At 47.8% G+C, this 21,026-nt stretch overlaps 1 protein-coding gene across 20 annotated transcripts in view; it reads right to left on the bottom strand.

Moving 5' to 3' along the window:
- Positions 1-21,026, bottom strand: part of DENND1A (DENN domain containing 1A) — a 542,971-nt gene that overhangs the window by 77,645 nt on the left and 444,300 nt on the right. The window lies entirely within an intron of this gene.

Genomic DNA, 21,026 nt, shown 5'->3' with positions numbered 1-21,026 from the left:
CAAAGTCACAGAGAGGGTGGAAGGCAGAGCAGGAACCAACAGTCAGATTCTACACCCCACATCCCCCTCCATACCCCAAGGGCTATTTAGGGAGACATGCCCTCCAATGTGAAGATTTCTAAACTTTTCACTTTTTTCACTTTTAGCAGCGGAACCCTTTATTCAGATAGGATTTTATGCAGAAGCAGCCCTGCTAGGCCAGGCGCGGTGGCTCATGCCTGTAATCCCAGCACTTTGGGAGGCCAAGGCAGGTGGATCACCTGAGGTTGGGAGTTTAAGACCAGGCTGACCAACCTGCAGAAACCCCGTCTCTACTGAAAATACAAAATTAGCCAGGCGTGGTGGTGCATGTCTGTAATCCCAGTTACTTAGGAAAGCTGAGGCAGGAGAATCGCTTGAACCTGGAGGCAGAGGTTGCGGTGAGCCAAGATCATGCCACTGTACTCCAGCCTAGGCAATAAGAGCAAAACTCCATCTCAAAACAAACAAACAAACAAACCAAAAAAACAAAAACCCAAAAATGAGCTGAGCCAAGTGTGTTGGCAGGTGCCTGTAAGCCCAGCTACTCGGGAGGCTGAGGAGAGAATTGCTTGAACCTGGGAGGCAGAGGTTGCAGTGAACTGAGATGGCGCCATTGCACTCCAGCCTGGGCAACAGAGTGAGACTCCATCTCAGAAAAAAATAAGATTTTATACAGAAGGAACCCTGTTAGCTGAGTTCCATAATGCAGAGATCAGCTGCTCTGGAGGACCTGGGGGTAGAGCAGGGGTGCTGGCTGGGTTCTCCAGGCTTGGCCACCTTCTCATCCCCCCACATCCCAGGCATCTTTGCAGTCCCTAGGCCACTGGCTGTGGGGCATACTTTGAAAACCATTTACACAGTGATCTTAAACAATAGCAAACTGAAATTTTAAAATAATTAAAGAACAGGGATGATCAAAAATAAAATATACTATCCAATCGATTTTATGCTTATGCTGTTTGATAAGCAAGTTTGCTTTTACCAAACCACGTTTTATTAGTCAAGAAGACGATACCCTGAGTTAAAAAAAAAAAAAAAATCCTATCCGTATAGAGCTAACACCTCACTTTTTCTTTGAACATGTTTGGAGTGCTTATCTACACAGACAAGTCTTTAATTTCAGCGGTGTATTCTCAATTCTGAAAGATCAGACTTTCAGATCTTGAGCTGAATTAAGGGTAACACCCCACCCCCCAGCCCTGGTAGCAAACACAGAGATGTTTGAAGCTCCACTTTTATCCTATTTTAATGAGTTGCATGAGTGTTAAATTTACTGTCGAGCTTCCGTAAGTTCTAAGAGTTCTTCCTGCTTAAATCTAGCCAATATTAACTCAGAAACTGGGCAGACTTATTGCACAAGGGCTGTGAGGATGACCCAAAAATATTAGGGTAAGGAGAATATTTATTTTTATACAGTTACACCCTACCTAATTTTACAAAGGATCTGAGGCAGCTTATATGAGCATCTAAAACAACAAAGAAAAACATCAGGGCTGCCAAATACATAGATATATAAAAAGTATTTATTTGGGAAAAAAGTAGCTGGGTATGTAGGTCCTATGTGGCGTCTAAGTTAAGTTACAAAATTAGCTCTGAGCTTCCTGGCTGCTGGAGCAAGAAGGAAAACAATGCAAACTTTATTTTGTGTACGAGAAAAAAACCCCACGCTAGTTCCTTGGGAAAAATAGCTTTATGTGCCATTTATTACTTTGGCATGGGTTTACATCTTCCTTGCTCAACAGCTGAGAAACCAGCTAGTGATAACTAACACAAGCTCAGCTAGAATTCCATTCCTGTGGCTTGGAAGTTTTGTTCTCACTCTTGGGACCAGAGCAGGGCAATTAATTCTCTCTCCAGGTGATCTCATCCATGCACACAGCATCACTCATCCACTGATGACTCCTGACAAATCCTGGCAGCTCAGACACCTTTCCGAAGCTCTATACCCATCCATCTCAACCTCCACCTGATGGCCTGCTGGCGTCTCAAACTCAAAATAGCTTGAAACTTCCAATTACTATCCCATCAACACTGCGCCCCAAATCTATTTTTTTCTTAACTGTCATTATCCACAGTTACCCACAGTGGACCTATCAGACTTTCTAACTCCTTCCTATTTTACCTGTGAATTGTCTCACGCTCACCCCCGGCTCTCCATCTGCGCCTACCTTGGCGTAGGCCTGGACAGGCTTAAATCACGGTGGAGGTTTAACTCCACGCTCCTCTCCTGTTTCGTCCCTCTTCTACTCCAGCTCTTCTGGCTAGAGTGCTTTCTAAAATGCAAATTAGACCACGTCACTATCCTACTCAGGAACTCTGCATAGATGTTACCTTTGTGTGATTATTTGACTGATGTCTCTTTTTCCCACTAGACTATATGCTTCACGCAGGCCGGAATGGTGTCTGTTTTGTTCAACATTGTGCACCTGGCAACATATGTGGCACACACAAGGGCCCAATAGGGGTGAGGAAAGGGAGAGCTCCTTAACCAGCAAACGCACCCTCCCAAAGCTGACCCTGGCTTCCTTTCCTAGAGTCCTTCTGTGTCACTTTGCCTCTGCTCTTCCACATACCTCATGCTCCAAACGCATCCCGTGATCACACACCACATCCTTCCTTCCTCACCTTCTTCATTGCTTTTGCCAGTTCTATTCCTTCTGCCTGGACTGTCCTCCTGACACATGCAGGCCTCTGAGTGGCAGTCACTCATCCCAGTGCCGTGTGTACTCCTGGGTGCTGGGATAGTCTTCACTGGTATCCCCTCTCACCAGGAGCTCAAGGGGCCAGAGGCTGAACTCATCTCTGTACACCCCAGGAAGAGCCCAGCCCCTAATCAGAAGCTCAGGGATGCTGGTTAAAGAACCACGAAATGAGCTGAACCCTGCTTCCAGCCACAGGAGCCTTGTGGTCTCAGTGTGTCTCTGACACTGCTTGGCCTGATGGTAAAGAGGTCTCAGAGCTCGATGCCAGGCAAGTGGCACCCATGCACAGGGAGTTGAGCTGCTCCAAGGAAATGCTCACTGAAGTGGCTGGCAGTCACTCCTGGAGCTTTGGCTCAGGGTTGCCAGGAAGAAGTCTGCTGAGGGCCCGATACATTCAAGAGAGTTTGCAGCCAGATTTGTAGATGAGGGTAGTCTGAGGCAGAATTTAGCTGCAGGAGAGCAGAAAGAATCTCGCCTTTGGGGAGACATAAACATTTTGGGCCTGTTGTGTGCTCATGGGAGGTGATATCCCCCGGACAAGATGTCTGCGCCCTAAAAATGCAACAGGACATGGGCATGGAAGGGAAAGAGTCAGGGGAAATGTGACAAGGGGCTTTTTCTGAAAAGAGCTTAAAGAACAGCATCAGATGTGTGAATTAGACATGGGAAGAAAGTCTATCACATGGTGTAGTGTTAGCAGGGTGGGGTGGGGTGGGGGGTAAAGTGTCCACAGGAGTCCAAAGAGGAAACGGCAAATTCTCCAGGGCGGCAGGTCAGAAAACATGGTAAGTGGACACTTCGGCTGGGCCTGGAAGGGTGAATAGGAGTTAGGTGAGCAAATCCTGTCTGTTCAGGGCCCAACTCTTCTATCTTAATCCTGCTGCAAGGCAGTGACGTTGTCACCCAGAACCACGCATAAAGGTCTGAATGGCACCAGGCACAGAGGGCTCTTTTCCCTGGAGCAACTCACCTTGTAAGACAAAGGCAATAATCATAGTTTAACTCTGTGTGAGGCACAGTGCTACGCACTTCACAACTCTTTTTAACATTCTGGAAACTTTCATGAAGTCGAAATTACACTCAAATTTTACAGAGGAATAACTGAGGTAAAGACATCTGCCCAGGTGACAGGATTCAGACATTGCAGAGTCAGGGTTAACAGCTGGTGGCTTCCCAAACCCAGGAGTGCAGCATGCATGTGGTCTACTGCAGGCCTGGCTTCTCCCTGCGGCCTCAGTCCTAACTGCTTGCCCTCAGACCTCCCTGGACAGGAGAGTTCTCTTTAAAATTGGAACCCTGGCCGGGCACGGTGGCTCACGTCTGTAATCTCAGCAATTTGGGAGGCTGAGGCGGGCGGATCACCTGAGGTCAGGAGTTCAAGACCAGCTTGATCAACATGGTGAAACCCTGTCTCTACTAAAAATACAAAAATTAGCTGGGCGTGTTGGTGCACGCCTGTAACCCCAGCTACTTGGGAGGCTGAGGCAGGAGAATCACTTGAACCCAGGAGGCGGAGGTTGCAGTCAGCCAAGATCACACCATTGCACTCCAGCCCGGGCAACAAGAGCGAAACTCCATCTCAAAAAATAAAAACAAAAAAATTAAAATTGGAACCCTTTAGGTTCTCCTGCACACAAAGCACCAGCCCTTCAGAGACAAACAGCTCCTGGGAGTAAACAAACCGCTGTCAAGGCTCTTTCTGCCACAGGCCCAAGGCGAGGTGCCAAGCCACTCCCACCAGCTCGTCCACCTGCGTCCTGCAAGTAGAAATGGCGGCCCCCACTCCACTGTGCATGGAGAAGAGTAAGGCAAGGTGTCTCATTATTCTCCCCTGAAGTGCTGATTTAGTTCTACGAGGCTGATTAAGCCCTTTGTCTTCTTAGGTGACACTCTAGGCGCTGGGGCTACTGGCTGATAGCAATGTTAATTCAGGGAATTCAGGCCGTGAGCGTTCAAGCTTAGATCACATTAGCAGAGTTTTCCAAGTATGACCTGAAGGACAGTAAAACACAGCTGCTTAACCCTGTCGAGAACTTTGTTACAAAAAGACAAGTTTTACTCCTGGATTATCTTCTTGACATATGGAATCCATTGGAAACACTATCATTAATAAGTTGAATCCTTGTTAACAGGTAAAATTGGTGATTTCAAAGGTTTTTGATACTTCCAGAAATAAATGACTCTATCCACAGCATTGCTGATATTTTTATTGGCATAAAAATAAAATCTCTCATCAGATTTTTCAGCAAGTTTCCTTGTTCTGAAGACCCATAGAGTATTACATTCTTCCTTTACTGATTTAATTTTTATCAAAATTCTATGTGCACATTTATGAGATTCTTATGAGAAATGGAAAGAATCTCAGACCTCTTTATGGACCTTGCTTAACATTTAAAAGAGTTAATGTCGGCCAGGAGTGGTGGTTCACGCCTGTAATCCTGGCACTTTGGGAGGCTGAGGTGGGCGGATCAACTGATGTCAGGAGTTCAAGACCAGCCTGGCCAACATGGTGAAACCCCATCTCTACAAAAATACAAAAATTAGCCAGGCATAATGGCAGGTGCCTGTAATCCCAACTACTTGGGAGGCTGAGGCAGGAGAATCACTTGAACTCGGGAGGCAGAGATTGCAGCGAGCCCAGATCACACCATTGCACTCCAGCCTGGGAGACAGAGCGAGACTCCATCTCAAAAATAAAATAAATAAATAAATAAATAAATAAAAACAAAAACAGCTGATGCCTGCTGGGCTTCATACCTAGGTGATGGGTTGATAGGTATAGCAAACCACCATGGCACATGTTTACCTGTGTAATAAACCTGTACATCTTGCACATGTACCCTATAACTTAAAAATAAAATACAAATTAAAATTAAGAAAACACATACTTTTGGAAGATCCATCCACACACCCAAACATTTTTATAGCACTTACTATGGTCTAGGCTCTGTGTTAGGGGAATGCAAACACGAATAAAATAGAGTTGGTACAAACAGTAATAACTAAATGAGGGATGAGAAGTGGATGAAAATATAGATAATGTAAGAACGGCAGAACATTATGTTCATAGCAGCTCTACTCACATCAGCCAAAAGATGGAAGCAACCCAAGGGTTCATCTGTGGAGGAGCGGATAAACAAAGTGTGGCATATACACACAAGGGAATATTATTCAGCCCTAAAAAGTAAGAGATCTGATACATGCTGTAACATAAAGGAATCTTGAAGACATTACGTGAAGTGAAATAAGCCAGTCGCAAATAGATCAACGCTGCGTGGTTCCACTTGTATGAGATACCTAGGGTAGTCAAACTCACAGAGACAGAAAGAATGGTGCTTGCCAATAGCTGGGGCAGGGGGAAGGGTGAGTTTTTTAATGGGTACTGAGTTTCAGTTTCGCCAGACAAAAAAACTTCTGGAGATGGAACAATGTGAATATACTTAATGCCACTAAACTGTGCACTTAAAAATAGTTAAGATGGCAAATTTTATGTATATTTAAGGACAATCAAAATTTTTAATTAAAACTTTTTTTTAACTTAAAAAATAGAATAATGGAATATTTATAGCAGTGGAAGCTGGGAGATGGGTTCACTGACTTTGTATAAGTTTGAAATTTTCCATAATAAAAAGTTAAAAAGGCCGGGCACAATGGCTCATGCCTGTAATCCCAGCACTTTGGGAGGCCGAGGCAGGCGAACCGTCTGAGGTCAGGAGTTTGAGACCAGCCTGGCCAACATGACAAAAACCCATTTCTACTAAAAAAAAAAAAAAAAAAAAAAAAATTTGCCAGGCGTGGTGGTGCACACCTGTAGTCCCAGCTACTCAGCCAGCTACTCGAGAGGCTGAGGCAGGAGAATCGCTTGAACCCGGGAGGTGGAGGTTGCAGTGAGCCAACATTGTGGCACTGCACTCCAGCCTGGGCAACAGAGCAAGACTACGTCTCAAAAAAAAAAAGAAAAAAAAAACATTAAAAAGAAAAGCTCCTGTATCAAAGAATCCTGTCTAGTTCAGGGAGCAAATAACAACAGTACAGTGTGACAGCTAGCACACCAGAGGGCTGGTTTTTGTCTTTGATTTTTTTTTTTTTTTTTGGTAGAGGCATCTGTATGGAAACTTAAAACTCTGTTTCTATTTGATCAATTTAGATGACACAACATGGTGGAGTGAGAATGTGTCTTGGGTGGAAAGACCTGCATTTGAACCTTGACCCTGACTGTACTAGCTATGTGCTCTTAGGTGACTAACTTGTCCCTCCTCATCTGTGACAATTATACAATGCCAACCTACCTCACAGGGTTGCTTTGAAGATTAAAACAGATTATAAACAAATAGATTCTTTCACAAGAGACTTTCAACAAATAACTCTTTCCCCTGAGGGTGGAGATTGGGTCTTACCAGGGCTGGCAACATAATATGCAAGACCAAATATAAAATAAATATGCAGGAAAAAAGTGCTGTTAAAATATAGAAGTGCCGAACTAAAATATATACCTTTTTTCTTTTATGGTGTCTTTTTAGACCTATCATGATGCTTTTAAATTTACTATTTAATGTCATTATAAGAAAAAATAAAAATGTAAATTATATTGGCATGAACTTTGTCATTTAGTTTGGCCTTGTGCAATGCCAGTTTTAAATGCTAACTCATATGTACAATTGTATTTTATAGCTTGTACATGCATTTATACATTTGTATTTTGTTCTCATCAGACAGCGGAAACACTGCACAAAACTAACTCCATTGTTTTTATTTCTTTTTTTCTTTTTTAATTTTTTTAGAGATGGAGTCTCGCTCTGTCACCCAGGCTGGAGTGCAGTGGCGCGATCTCGGCTCACTGCAAGCTCCACCTCAGGTTCACGCCATTCTCCTGCCTCAGCCTCCTGAGTAGCTGGGACTACAGGCGCCAGCCACCACACCCGGCTAATTTTTGTATTTTTAGTAGAGGTGAGGTTTCACCATGTTAGCCAGGATGGTCTCCATCTCCTAACCTCATGATCCTCTTGCCTCAGCCTCCCAAAATGCTGGGATTACAAGCATGAGCCACCGCGCCTGCCTTTTTATTTATTTATTTTTTTTGAGACGGAGTCTACCTCTTTCTCCCAGGCAAGAGAGCAGCGATGTGATATCTGCTCACTGCAACCTCTGCCTCCTGGGTTCAAGTGATTATCCTGCCTCAGCCTCCTGAGTAGCTGGGATTACAGGCACCTGCCACCACACCCAGCTAATTTTTGCATTTTTCATAGAGATAGGTTTTCACCATGTTGGTCAGGCTGGTCTCAAACTGACCTCAAGTGATCCACCTGCCTCGGCCTCCCAAAGTGCTGGGATGACAGGCGTGAGCCACTGCACCTGGCCTATTTCACTTCTTGCTATCTGCACATTCTCTATCTATCTCCAGCTTACTGATGAGAAAGGTAAAGGAACCATGGTTGTTTTATCTTTGCCTTTCCTTCTATGTCATCATTTTCAGGATAAATGGTTGGCTAAGTACAAAGTAACACAAATAAGAAATATGATAGGTTTCCTTGGTCATTCATATTTCTTAGAACATCACAGGCTGAGTGGGGAGGATCTCTTGAGCCCAGGAGTTTGAGACCAGCCTGGGCAACACAGAGAGACCCCGTCTAGACCCCATCTCTTAAAAAAAAAAAAAACTAGCCGGGCTTGGCTAGTGGCTCAAGCCTGTCATGCCAGCTACTCAGGACGCTGAGGCAGGAAGAAGTCTTGAGCCCAGGGCGTCAAGCCTGCAGTGAGCCATGATCACACCACTGCACTCCAGCCTGGGTGACAGAGCAAGACGTCTCAGGAAAAAAACCCCAAAAAACAAAAACAAAACAAAACAAAACAAAACAAAACAAAAAAACATTATTGCCTTCTTTCTGTATTTGAAGCAAGTTCTGGTTCTAATGGAAAGTGTGGCCTCTTGGGGCTGTCAGACATGGACATGTTTACTTTGTGAGCACGTAGAGTCCTGCTGAATGTCCCCACATCCTGGGTCCACTGGAATTCGGTGCTGCAGGCACTAGAAAATTGTATGGGGTTGGGATGGCGAGGCCCCATGGAGACACATGTTCTGTGCATGTCTCCTTTGCTAATGTCCTTACTCTACTGTCCCATTTATAAAACACCAGTTCAGGCCAGGTGTGGTGGCTCACGCCTGTAATCCCAGCACTTTGGGAGGCTGAGGTGGGTGGCTCACGAGGTCAAGAGATGGAGACCATCCTGGCCAACATGGTGAAGCCCCATCTCTACTAAAAATACAAAAAATTAGCCAGGCATATTGGCGGGCACCTGTAATCCCAGCTACTCAGGAGGCTGAGGCAGGAGAATCGCTTGAAATCAGAAGGCAGAGGTTGCAGTGAGCCGAGATCGCGCCACTGCACTCCAGCTTGGGCAACAAGAGAGAAACTCCGTCTCGAAACAAAACAAACAAAACATCCCCACACCAGTTCAAAAGGTAAAAATGTTAGGAATTTCAGGACGGTGACAGCAGAGCATTAAGCCAAGCCTGGGGCCCTGTGTGACTGCACAGGTCCATGCAGGTGGGGCCAGCCTGGTTCCTGAGCATGACACTCAAGGCTCTAAGTGACCTTCTCCAGCTGCCTTTCTTGCTTATGACACCCTGTCCACCTCATTCACACACACATCTCCTCCTGCAGAGGTTCTGGGCTGTCCACCACACCCTGAGCATTTTGTGCACTCTCACTCCTGGCTGCCTTCTTCATGGTACTTCCTTGGGGAAACCTTACTTGAATCATTCAGATGAAGAGGACCTCATTTCCCCCTCAATGTCTCCACCAACCACCACCTGTGCCCAGGTGGACTGTCCCCAGCACACTGCAAGTTCCTAGAAGGCAGGCTCTGATTCATGGTCACTCCGAGAAGTGGCAGATTGGGGGGTTCCACTCTCAGCTCTGCTCCTTGCTGCTCTTGGTGCCACCCTGGGGAAGTGACTACACCTCTTAGATCCTCATTCTTGTCACATGTAATGTGGGTAGAGCTACCTGCCTCCGGGGACTGCTGGGGGATTAAGCAGGGATGAAGGAGATGGTGGAGGTTCACAGATCTCATCCTTGGCTATGCACCAGAATTACCTGGGTTATTTTAATCCCCAATGCCAGAGTCACAGATTTTGAAATTCCCCAACTGACTCCAGTGCAGCTAAGGCGGACAACCCCTGGTACAGGTGAAAGTGACCAGCACAGAGCCTGGACCCACTTGACAGTCCTTTTTAAAAACTTAAGAATAAAGCAAGCTGGGGAATTTGGCCCTATTTCTCACCAGCAGTCCCATCTCAGTTGCATTTTGTTTAAATGCCTCCAAATTCCCTGCTGGGGCCTCAGCATCCCTCCCAGAGCTGGGAGGAGAATGCTGTGCTGGTCTGATGGCTTCTTCTTACAGGGTCAGCTGTGGCGGCTGCCAAGGAGCCAGGGTGAGGTCCCGGCCAACATGGAAAAAGCTAGTGTGGTGTCTGGCCTAAAGAATGCCAAGACCTTGTTTACCAGAAAGCTGAGAGAGTGGGGACAGCAGGCTTAGATGACAATAACTTCAGGTTAGCCAGACACTGGCGTGAGTGTGAGGAGAAGGCAGCCAAGGTCTGCTGAGCTCCTGTTTGGGACCAGATGACCTGCATCCTTCACTCACCAAATCCTCGCCAGAAGGGAGATCTTCTGAAATGATTTCCAGTTCATGGATAAGGAAGGGATGCTCATACAGGTGAAGCACATTGCCTAAGGTCCCAGGGCTCATGGTCTAATGACCCCTGAGCCCACACACACTCCTTCCCTGCCCTCAGAGGGCCTGGGTTACCAGGGATCCCAGGACCATCAGGTGGACTTGGGAAGGTGGGTCACTGCATGGCTATAGTCAGATGACTCTGGCTGGGCTGGGTGGGGACATGCCACATTTTGGGGTGACAGGACCAAGGCAGCTTTCTGAACCATTTGCACGGTGGCCGAGGCACGTCAGAAATAGACTCCCAGTCTGGGCCCCTGTCACTATAACAAGCCCTAAACAAAGAATCAATGTCTCATCGTGAAGCCAGCTCACTGTTCAGATGATTTAAGTTAGGGGAAATGTGGGTGTCAGCCCAGAGCTACTCTGATGATTTGCAGGGGCAGGCATGGCCGGGCTGCCAGTATTTGCCCATTCTGGCCGGCCGCTCTGGTATTGACAGAAGCCCCCACACGCGCTTGCTAGATTACAGTAAAGACATTCAAATCACAGGCGTGTCGGCCCACGCCTCGGCTCCTCTGTGCCAGCAGCCCCTTCCTTCTGCATTAACCGAGACAAACAGGGAGAAGTCAGGAAATTCTGATTAGCGCAGGAACGGCAGATGAGCTGGGAGGCCTGTGGAAGCTAAGGAGACACAATGAAGGTGGTCTTCATGCATACTAGCGTAAGATTTTCTTCCCATAAGAAATGCAGATGGGAATCGGCTCTAAGAGGAAAGCAGGTGCAGTGATTAAAAACAGCTACCGCTTGCTGAGCCCTAAACCAGCACTGGGTGGTTTTACATGCATTAGCTCACTTACTCCTCACAGCATCGCGTGAGGTAGGTAGGATGATGATCTCCATTTTACAGATAAGGAAATCAAGGCTCTGAAAGGGGACGTCACTTGCCTGAGGGTGAAGAACTGGGCAATGACAGGGCCAGAGTTTGAAACGAAGTCTGTCTGGCCCTGGGGCTCATGCAGCACAATATTATTTATGTTTGATTAAGAGAGGTAATCACAAGATTGTATTTGACATATCAATGGCCACTCAGGGCTGCCCTATTAGCAATTCAGACAGGGATTCTAAGGTGATGTTGAACAGAAAGGGCTTTGGAGAAATGAAGTGGGTTTTGGCTGCACTCTATGCCTGCTGTAGCCATCTCGGCTCTTGGAGCCTCTGTTTCTTACAGATACAATGGAGGTAATAGCTATGTCATGCTCTACGCATTCAACCCCATTACATAGGGTGAGTCCACAGCGCAGTGGTGGCGCAAGGTGAGAGCTGACATGAGTGAGACGGTGACGACCCCTGTGCTGCCGCAGAGCTACAGCTCTCTCCCTAGCACAGAAACCAAATGGGGGCCCACTGAAATCTCAACCTCAAACACCTGCTGGCTCAACCACGTGGCCAGCGCCAGGGCTTGCCTCATTCTCAACAGGGGCCAGATTCCCGGTTTCAACACAATGACACTTGCATCCAAAGTCCCAAGAAAGGAAGCGCCAAGCTGATTAGAGATTTCCGTTTCCCTAGTGAGGAGAACACGGTTTGAGGAAGTGCACTGGAGAGAGGACAGGTGTCAGGGACCTGATAGGCCCCTAGAGCAACAGAATCTATCCGAAACGCAATCAGCAGCAGAACCAACGTAGCTGCAGCAATGGGAATATGAGACTCATGGATCTCAAGGTAAAAAAGGACAAGGTGATAAAACAGAAGAGGCACAAAGTCGTCTCTACAAATGAAAAGCCCTAACCCCCTAACTGAGGAGACAGGCCCCCCTGAAGGTGTGCTGCCCACCCATCGCTTGGTGACACAGTCCTCTGGGGGTGCTCTGTGGCACTGTCCACATGATTAATTGTCAGACTTATTTATTAGCCCCATGACTCCCTTATTTATTATCACTCCTCCTCCGAACGTCACTCATGCAGGGCTGAGTCTCTGGTGTTGAAACGGGCCTGGTACACAGGAGACTTCGGTAGGAAGTTTCTAGTCGTGAGCACGTGGCAGCATCAGAAACTGGAAAGAGCACCAGGGGAGTCAAATGCCTGACTTGGTCTGGATTCCTTTTCCTTGCCTAGGCCTCGGTTTCTTCCTCTGTAAAATGGGAAGCTTGGAAAGTCTCCAAGGTGCTTTCTAATGTGAATGTGTTGTTTCTAGATATAGAAGAGGCTTTTCTTTACGAGGTCTGCCACAACCTCTCATGGAGAAATGTGTCACGATGCACAGTGCATGATGGGAGAGTCGGGAACAGTGAAAGACACTGCGTGGGAATGCAGGCTCTGCCACTTAACATGTCTGGAACGTGGGGCAAGTCCCTAACCCCTCAGAGACCACCTTCTCATCTGCCGAATGGGGGAGCTACTTCCTACTTCACAGGGCTGTGTGGGGATTGACAATCGAGGCATGGAAAGTGCCTATTGGGGGGCTTGACTCTTAGCGGAGGGGCTAAGAAAGGATCTGTTTTCCACCCCAAATTAGGATGGTTTCCTGCCCAAAGCAGATGGCAAGTGATTGTACTTAAGCAGCCCCATTTCAGTGTATGTGACACGCGCTACCTGTGCAGGACATGTGACAGGGCAGTGGAGGCGAGACCGCAATGTACAGCAAGAAGAAAAGGAACCTCCACAAAGCTGCCTGCTAGGGCTGGGACGCCACAGGACATGGCAACTCTCTGTGGCTGCACGTTGACTTCTCGTAAGAACCCTACAAAGACAGGCTCTTGAGCCTCATCTTAGAGAGGAAGGAGCTGTGACTTGACCAAGGCCACAGAGCTGAAGAACCATAGTCGCACTTGAAGTCAGTTCTCTGACCCCAAAGTCCAGGCTCCTCCCACGACACCCCCGAGCTCTGAGCACGCTCAGTTACCCAAACACAGTTTTCCCCTGGGCTTCTAGGAAATCCAAGATATGTCAGATGATTTTCTACACAAAAATGTCCTTTTCCATGTTCTGCAGCTGCAGTCCCAGACCGAGGAATCCAGAATCTCTGGATGGGGATTCTGTACCGCCCAGGGGCTCTGAAGAAATGGGGAAGCAAGTGAATTTCCCTGAGCTCAGTTGCCTCAGCTATAAATTGGGGAAACTACCTAACTTCCTATTGTGAGGTTTAAGGTGATATGGTGTGTGTCAAGCTGCCCGTACTGTGGAGCACACAGCAGGTGCTCAGGGGAGATCAACGTCCTTTGTGGCTCTTTTGAGATGCCCTTTGTGAGCTGGGCATCATGTCTTGGATGGGGCCTTCTGTACCTGTCATTCCACAAATATGTGTGACTGAGGTGACTCTGTCCAGGTGGGGTGGGGTCCAAGAAAGGCCACTGGGGGAGGGGGAGACATAAAAACCAAGGACCAGGAAGAAGCAAGTGCTCCCTAACTGGGAAGCAGGTGGAGGGCCTGGTGGGGCAGCCAGCCGGCGGTTCACAGTGAGGAGCTGTGTCACTGGGGCTGGCGGGCACGTCATGGACAGGGTGAGCAAGGGAGTTGCTGGTTCCCCTCTTCCTCATTTGGGGGCATCTTTCTTGAGAGCCAGAGGTCTGAGATGTGGTGGGTGCCAGACCCTCAAAATACACACAAAAAAATAGCTCCTCAACATGTCCGGTACACCCCGCCCAGCCCTGAACAGTGCCTCGAGTGTCCAGGGCAGGACTGCATCGAGGGAAACATGCCCAGGAGGCTTCATTCACTCAGGGCCCCTTGTCCCCCTCAGGCAGCCACTGAGTTGCTCCCATTTCCTTGGCTTTCAGTGCCTGCAGAAGCAAGCAGAGTATGGAGTTGGGGAGAAGCCCCCCAAGGTGTGACCCTGCCCACCCCGCCCACCGCGGCTCCTCATTCCCCAAACTTCCTGCATTCCCATAACACGGGGCCAGCCACAGGTCTCCAGGTAGGTCTGTAAGTCTCCTGCCTTTGTGTGTGCTGGGCCCTCTGTGGGGAGGCCACTCAGGCTGGGGAGTCCCCCTTGCCCTTCACCCTTGGAGGATTAACCCAGGGCGAGCTGCCCTGGGATGCTTTCTCCTTGCCCGGGGCTGGGTCAGTGTCCCTCCTCTGGGCTCTGCAGCCCTATGCTCACCTCTGCTGTAGCATTTATTGCCATGCATTACATTGCCTGGCTGCCCGTCAGTTCCTTACTAGATGGTGACCTCCTCAGGGGCAGGCCGTGTCTGACTCGCCTCTGCACCTCCAGCTTCTAGCCCCATGCCTGGGTCAGAGCAAGCACTCTGATGCTTGTTGCATGAATTATTCTACTGCAAATCAGGCAACAGGAACATTTCTGAAGAAGAGGCATACAGGGTGGAGAGCCAGACAGGCTGACTGAGGATGCAAGGAGGAGGGGTGCAGGGAGGGATGGAAAAGAGAGAATGTATGTGTGTGCTGGGAGGGGCAGGGGAGGGCGGAGGGAGACAGGGAACACCGTTTAATTAGACCACATGTGCAGAGCAGCATCTGGCTCCAAGCGCAGCCGTTTACACCGCTCCTGGAGTTGTCGTGGAGACAACCACATGACCAGCCTGGAGCCGAGACTCAGGGGCAGCAATCCAGATGCACCCCTAACATATTCTGACAGAGAGCAGATGGGCAGCTATTTGCAGGGCCAAAAAATGCCAACTCCGCTCCTCTCCAGACCTGTGTGCCCTCACTGATCATTTTCATCTTGTAAAGTCATTCTTATCTGCCCTGGAACCACCCGTTCCTCTTGTGTAGGAAGCAGTATGAGGGCTGCTATTTTTGTAGTTCTCTGACCACCACAACTTCCGGCCTGTTCCTCTGGTGAGATGTCACCACCTATAATGAGGGGGTCCTCCAGGGCCAGGCTCCCCTGCTGGCTTCCCACCCCAGTCTCTTTCTCCACTAAAAGTCCCTAAATCTCCGTTTAGGCCCCATCTAAGAGATCCAGGCCTTGGAGCAACACTGCGCCCAGTATGGGGAGGACGCAGGCTTCGGTGGCTGAGCTTCTGCTCTGCTGGTATTGGCCATGGGTTTGCACTCAGCCTCTCCAAGCTCAGGGTTCCGCTCTGTAAAATGGGGTAACGTTTACTTTCTTTCTTTCTTTCTTTTTTTTTTTTTGAGATGGAGTCTCGCTCTGTCTCCCAGGCTGGAGTGCAATGGTGTAATCTTGGCTGACTGCAACCTCTGCCTCCTGGGTTCAAGTAATTCTCCTGCCTCAGCCTCCTGAGTAGCTGGGATTACAGGCATGCACCACCATGCCCAGCTAATTTTTGTATTTTTAGTAGAGATGGGGTTTCACAATGTTAGTCAGGCTGGTCTCGAATTCCTGACATCAAGTGATCCACCCGCCTCGGCCTCCCAAAGTGTTGGGATTACAGGCGTGAGCCACCTTGCCCAGCCTGTAACATTTACTTTCACAGCATTATTTTAAGGATCAAATAATTACAGAAGAACCCTGACAATTATAAAACTCTCTATAAACATCAGCTGTTATTATCGTGGCAGTTTTTGACTGGGATAAAAATTTTTAAGCAAAAAGTTTAAAATTTTAAGCAAAAATTTTTAAGCAAAAAGCTCAAATATTTTAAGCAAAAAGCTCATGCAGCACAGTAGGAAAATGAGAAAATCCTAGGGTCTATATAATGTGATGCTTTATTACCCACATGTATGGCAAATGTCCCTCATTAATGCCTTTGATAAGGTGGGAAACTGTCTGGTGTTGGAGGATCAGGCTGGGTTTGAATTCTGGCTGGTAAGCTTAATAGCAGTGTGATGGTGAGCAAGTGACTTCAAACTCTCTAGAGCCTTGGTTTCTTCCTCTGTAAAATGGGAATCATTGTTTTAGCTCCCATGAGCTTATTCCAGTTGTGAGAAGTAACTGGGGCAATGTATGTAAACTGCCTAGCATATACCTTCACCCTGTTCCTTTAATGGAATAAAAAAAGGCTGAGGCTGAGGAAGAGGACAGTGAAAAGCATGGGTTCAGCCAGGCTAGGTTAGAATCTCACTTGCTCACTGCATGACCTTGGGGAGGCACTCATCTTTTCCGAGCCTCAGTTTCCTTTTCTGGGAAAGCAGGATAAAAATAGGACCTACTTTGTCACACCGCTGTGTGGGTTTTTTAATTAATTTATTTTCTTTTGAGACAGAGTCTTGCTCTGTTGCCCAGGTGGAGTGCAGTGGCCCGATCTCAGCTCACTGCAGCCTCTGCCTCCTGGGTTCAAGTGATTCTCCTGCCTCAGTCTCCTGAGTAGCTGGAATTACAGGCGCCCGCCAACACGCCTGGCTAATTTTTGTATTTTTAGTAGAGACAGGGTTTTGTCATGTTGGCCAAACCGGCCTCGAACTCCTGGCCTCAAGTGATCCGCCCAACTCGGCCTCCCAAAGTGCTGGGGTTACAGGCATGAACCACCGCACCTGGCCTGTTGCGTGGTTTAAAAGAAACAACGAACATAAATAAGTTATTAATAGCATCCGATAAATGGTTATTATGATCCCCCTCTCCCTTACTGAAGAAATCCTCAACCACTTCAGGAAAAATCATACCTTTTCGGCAGGTCTAGCCTGGGGTAGATGCCACACTGTGTCGAGGGACAGAGTTGCATTTTTAGTGTTTGGAAAGAAAAGCAAAGTGTGGACACCCACTGAAGCGCGGGCTGCTCCGAGTGCACATTGTGACCCCATCCAAGGCCCCCCTGGCCTGCTGCCTGAGTGGTCCAGGTGCAGGCAGAGGCTTATTTATAAAGCACTGTGGGGGTTCCCGCTGCTGCACACTCGCCTGCCATCGCAGGTGTGGGGAAGGCCTGGCTAAAAATATTGCTAACGTGGGCTTCGTGTCGCCCAGCAGAGACTAATGATTGTTTTAAGTAAATATTAATTATAAGAGTTGCCCAGATAGAATGCCAGAGTGGCATGCATACTCCTCCATATACGTATGTAGGTGAGGTGATGATCTGGGGGGACAGCTTCTTATACGCCTCCTTCAGGGAGTTTAAATGTTTGGGTGGGCTGGGCATGGTGGCTCATGCCTGGAATCCCAGCACTTTGGGAGGCCAAGGCGGGCAGATCACTTGAGGTCAGGAGTTCAAGACCAGCCTGGCCAATATGGTGAAACCCTGTCCCCTACCAGAAGTACAAAAATTAGCTGGGCGTGGTGGTGTACTCCTGTAATCCCAGCTACTTTGGAGGCTGAGGCAGAAGAATGCTTGAACTTGGGAGGTGGAGGCTACAGTGAGCTGAGATCGCACGATTGCACTACAGCCTGGGTGACAGAGAGGGACCACATCTCAAAAAAAAAAAAAAAAAATGTTCGGGAGATTCCTGGTTACAATATTTGGTAAGTGTCTTAATATTGAGATACAGGGATTTCCTTATATGAGAGATGATCTCCTCCAGCTGATAAAGGGGTCACGATGGTGTGGAGAACCCAGATTTGGTTTAAGGCCCAGCAGGCTGGGCTGACTGATCTTGGGCAAGTGTCTACCCAAGAGCCTGGATGTGGGAGTCTCCAGCCTTCCATGGTGTTCTAGTTCTAGCACTTCCTAGCTGTGTCTTCCTGAGCATGCTCCTTCCCTGTGAGTTTCAGCTTCTGTACCTGTGTTTTGGAACCCAACATTTGTTGGTCACCTGATCAGTGGTTCCTACAGCCGGCAGCACATGGAGATTCCCCTAGGAGGTTCTTTTCAATGCCCGTTCCTGGGCCCTGGGTTAGACCTTCACAAAGTTGCTCAGATGATTCTAACACATTTGGGAACCAGGTGTGGGAGGCGGTAGTGGTGGTGGTCTAGTAGTACAAGGGTAACAGACACTTGTATGCTCTTACCATGTGCCAGGTACCCTTCTAGGTGTTTTACATGTATTCACTCATTTAATTCTTGTAACCACCCATGAGTTAGATATTGTTGCTGTGTCCACTTTACAATTGGGAAACTGAGCCACATAACTTCTCTAGATTCACATGGGCAGGATTTAAACCGAGGTGGTCATGCTTGGCTCCGTGCCTGACCCAGACGGTAGCATAAGAGGGCGGTGGCTCTACTTCTCTTCCTCATGGCTGCATCCCCAATGCCCCAGATAGAACCTTCCAGGGTAGGTGGTCAATATGTCAATGAAACCATTAGGCCCCTTGGCACAGGCTCTATCTTACTACATCCCAAGGAAGCTGGTCTCACTACTCTCCATTTTCAGATGAAGAAACTGAGGGCAGGGTATTCCATGAGCAGCTGAAGGTCATTTCAATAGTGAGTGCAGAGACTGGAATTTGAGGCCAAGCCTGGCTTGCTCCTTTATCTCCTGCTGCAACCTAATGGGACGTGAGAGCAAATTCCTGCTCCAGAAGATGGGTGTAGATTAAATATGCCAGGTACAGTGGCTCACGCCTGTGATCCCAGTGCGTTGGGTGGCCAAGGCAAGATTGCTTTGGGCCAAGGCGGGAGAATCGCTTTAGGCCAGGAGTTTGAGACCAGCCTGGGCAACAGAGTGAGATCCCATCTCTATAAATTTTTTTTTTTTTTAATTAGCTGGATGTGATAGCATGCCCCTGTAGTTCCAGCTACTTGGGAGGCTGAGGCGGGGTATCACTTGAGCCCGTGAGGTTAAGGCTGCAGTGAGCTATGATCATGCCACTGCACTCCACCAGCCTGGGTGACATAACATGGACACAGTGAGGGGAACAACACACTCTGGGGACTGTCGGGGGAGGGTGGTGGCTGGGGGATAGCATTAGGGAAAAGAGCGAATGCATGCTGGGCTTAATACCTAGGTGATGTGTTGAAAGGTGCAGCAAACCACCATGGCACACGTTTACCTATGTAACAAACACATCCTGTACATGTACCGTGGAACTTAAAAAAAATAATTAAAAAAAAAAGATTAAATGAACACGAGTGCCTCCCCCCTCCCCCCAGCCCCTTTTAAATGAAATTGCTTTCCAAATCCTGCTCGGGGACTGCCTCAGTTTCTCCCAAGGTTGTTAACTTCAAAGGCAAGGGTGCTCAATGGTATTTGTTGATAGAACGTGAACACATGAATTGAGATGATGGCTCCACGTGGTTCTTGGAAAAGTGCAAGTTCTCAGAGGGGTCTGTTCATCCCTGGGCTCTTCACTGGGACATGTGGAAAATACCAGTCCTAGGCAAGGCCAAGGCATTTGCTGGTCAGGGTCCCAGATTCTGAGTTTCTAGAACCTGGATTTATGATCTCCTAATCTCCGTGTCCCTTCTGAGATAGGCAATGCCGAGAAAAGAGGGTTGGGACTGCATCTGGACAAGTAGGACCTGACACGGACTGAACCCAGATAACCAAACTCAACTGTGCTCTGCAGAAATCCACCATGAGAATCCCAACCTCCCTTGTTCCAGTCACATTATTAAGTCTTCAAAAGGCTTTTGGCGGTTGTTAGGGGAATAAGCGTCCAGGGCATAGGGCCGAAGTCTGTGCCTGGGGGCACCATGGTAGCTGTCACTCCCAGCCATTTCCCTGCCCGAGGCTAGCCTGTGAAATAACAGCAGTCTGGTTCCTGGGAAATGGTGGCCCTTCCCAACACTGGCTAGCAGGTGTCTCATTTTGGGAAGACTGAATTGCCATGAGTTTCCCTCCCTCCTTTCCAATAACCAAAATAGCAGTGAACATTTACTGAGTGCCTGCTACTCACGTTCAAACAGTATTTACTCTAGTTACTGATAGACATGCTGAATGGTTTACGGTAAAGTGTACTGATGTCTGTGACTTACTCAGAAATGCAAGAAAAATGAGATGCATTGATAGATGCATAGATGGACAGATATAGGATAAAGGAAGTCTAGTAAAATGTTAATGGTACAACCTAGATGGTAGGTATGCAGGTATTCACCATAAAATTCTTTCCACTTTTCGGTATGTTTGTAAATTTTTATAATAAAATGTTGGGGAAAGACCCACAAGGGGACATGAAGAGCCAGAACCTCAAGGGATGCGAGTGGTAGCTGACTGTGTTATTCCACAACTGACACCAAATGAGACTTCGTGTTAATCCAGTTTACTGCTGATGCAGTGACAGGGAGGTATTAAAAGTGAGTGATAAATGAAAACCAAACTATTTATTGTACACCTATTACAGGCTAGGCACTGCTTAAGCACCAGAATGGTAATGAATAAACCAGCCAAGGTCTCTCCTCTCAGAGAGGGTGGGGAGGTCACATAAACAAGCAAATAAATATGTGACAGGCATGGTAAGGCATCTACCATCTTTTCACAGATCTGGAAATAATGCTCTGAAAAGCCAGGCGACTTGCCCAAGTCCACATGACAAGCAGTTGGGGCCAGGTTCACGTGAGACATGTCTGAGTCTAAAGTCTGGGTTCTTTCCTCTGTCACCTGCCACCTTTCAAAAGGTCACCAACATGATCGCCTCTCATTTGCTCTTGATGAGAGGAGCTACAAGGAAACTGACATCCCAGGATCACTCCTGAACTCCATTATAGCCATGCTTTTCAGCCCTGCTTCTCATCAGACTGTCTTAGAAAGCTGGGAAATGGATGGCTGCTGTTGAAATTCTTTTCATTTGGGAAACCTTTCGGCTTTTCAGGTGGCTTCCCAATCACTACCTCATTTAACCTGCACACAGCCCTGAAAGATAGCCTGGAATTCCTGTAGTTTTCAGCCCGTTTGA

The sequence above is a fragment of the Pan troglodytes genome, chromosome 11 (genome assembly GCF_028858775.2).
Source record: "Pan troglodytes isolate AG18354 chromosome 11, NHGRI_mPanTro3-v2.0_pri, whole genome shotgun sequence".
NCBI lineage: Eukaryota > Metazoa > Chordata > Mammalia > Primates > Hominidae > Pan > Pan troglodytes.
The sequence above is the reverse complement of the archived record's forward strand: the minus strand, read 5'-3'. Positions and strand labels throughout refer to the sequence as shown.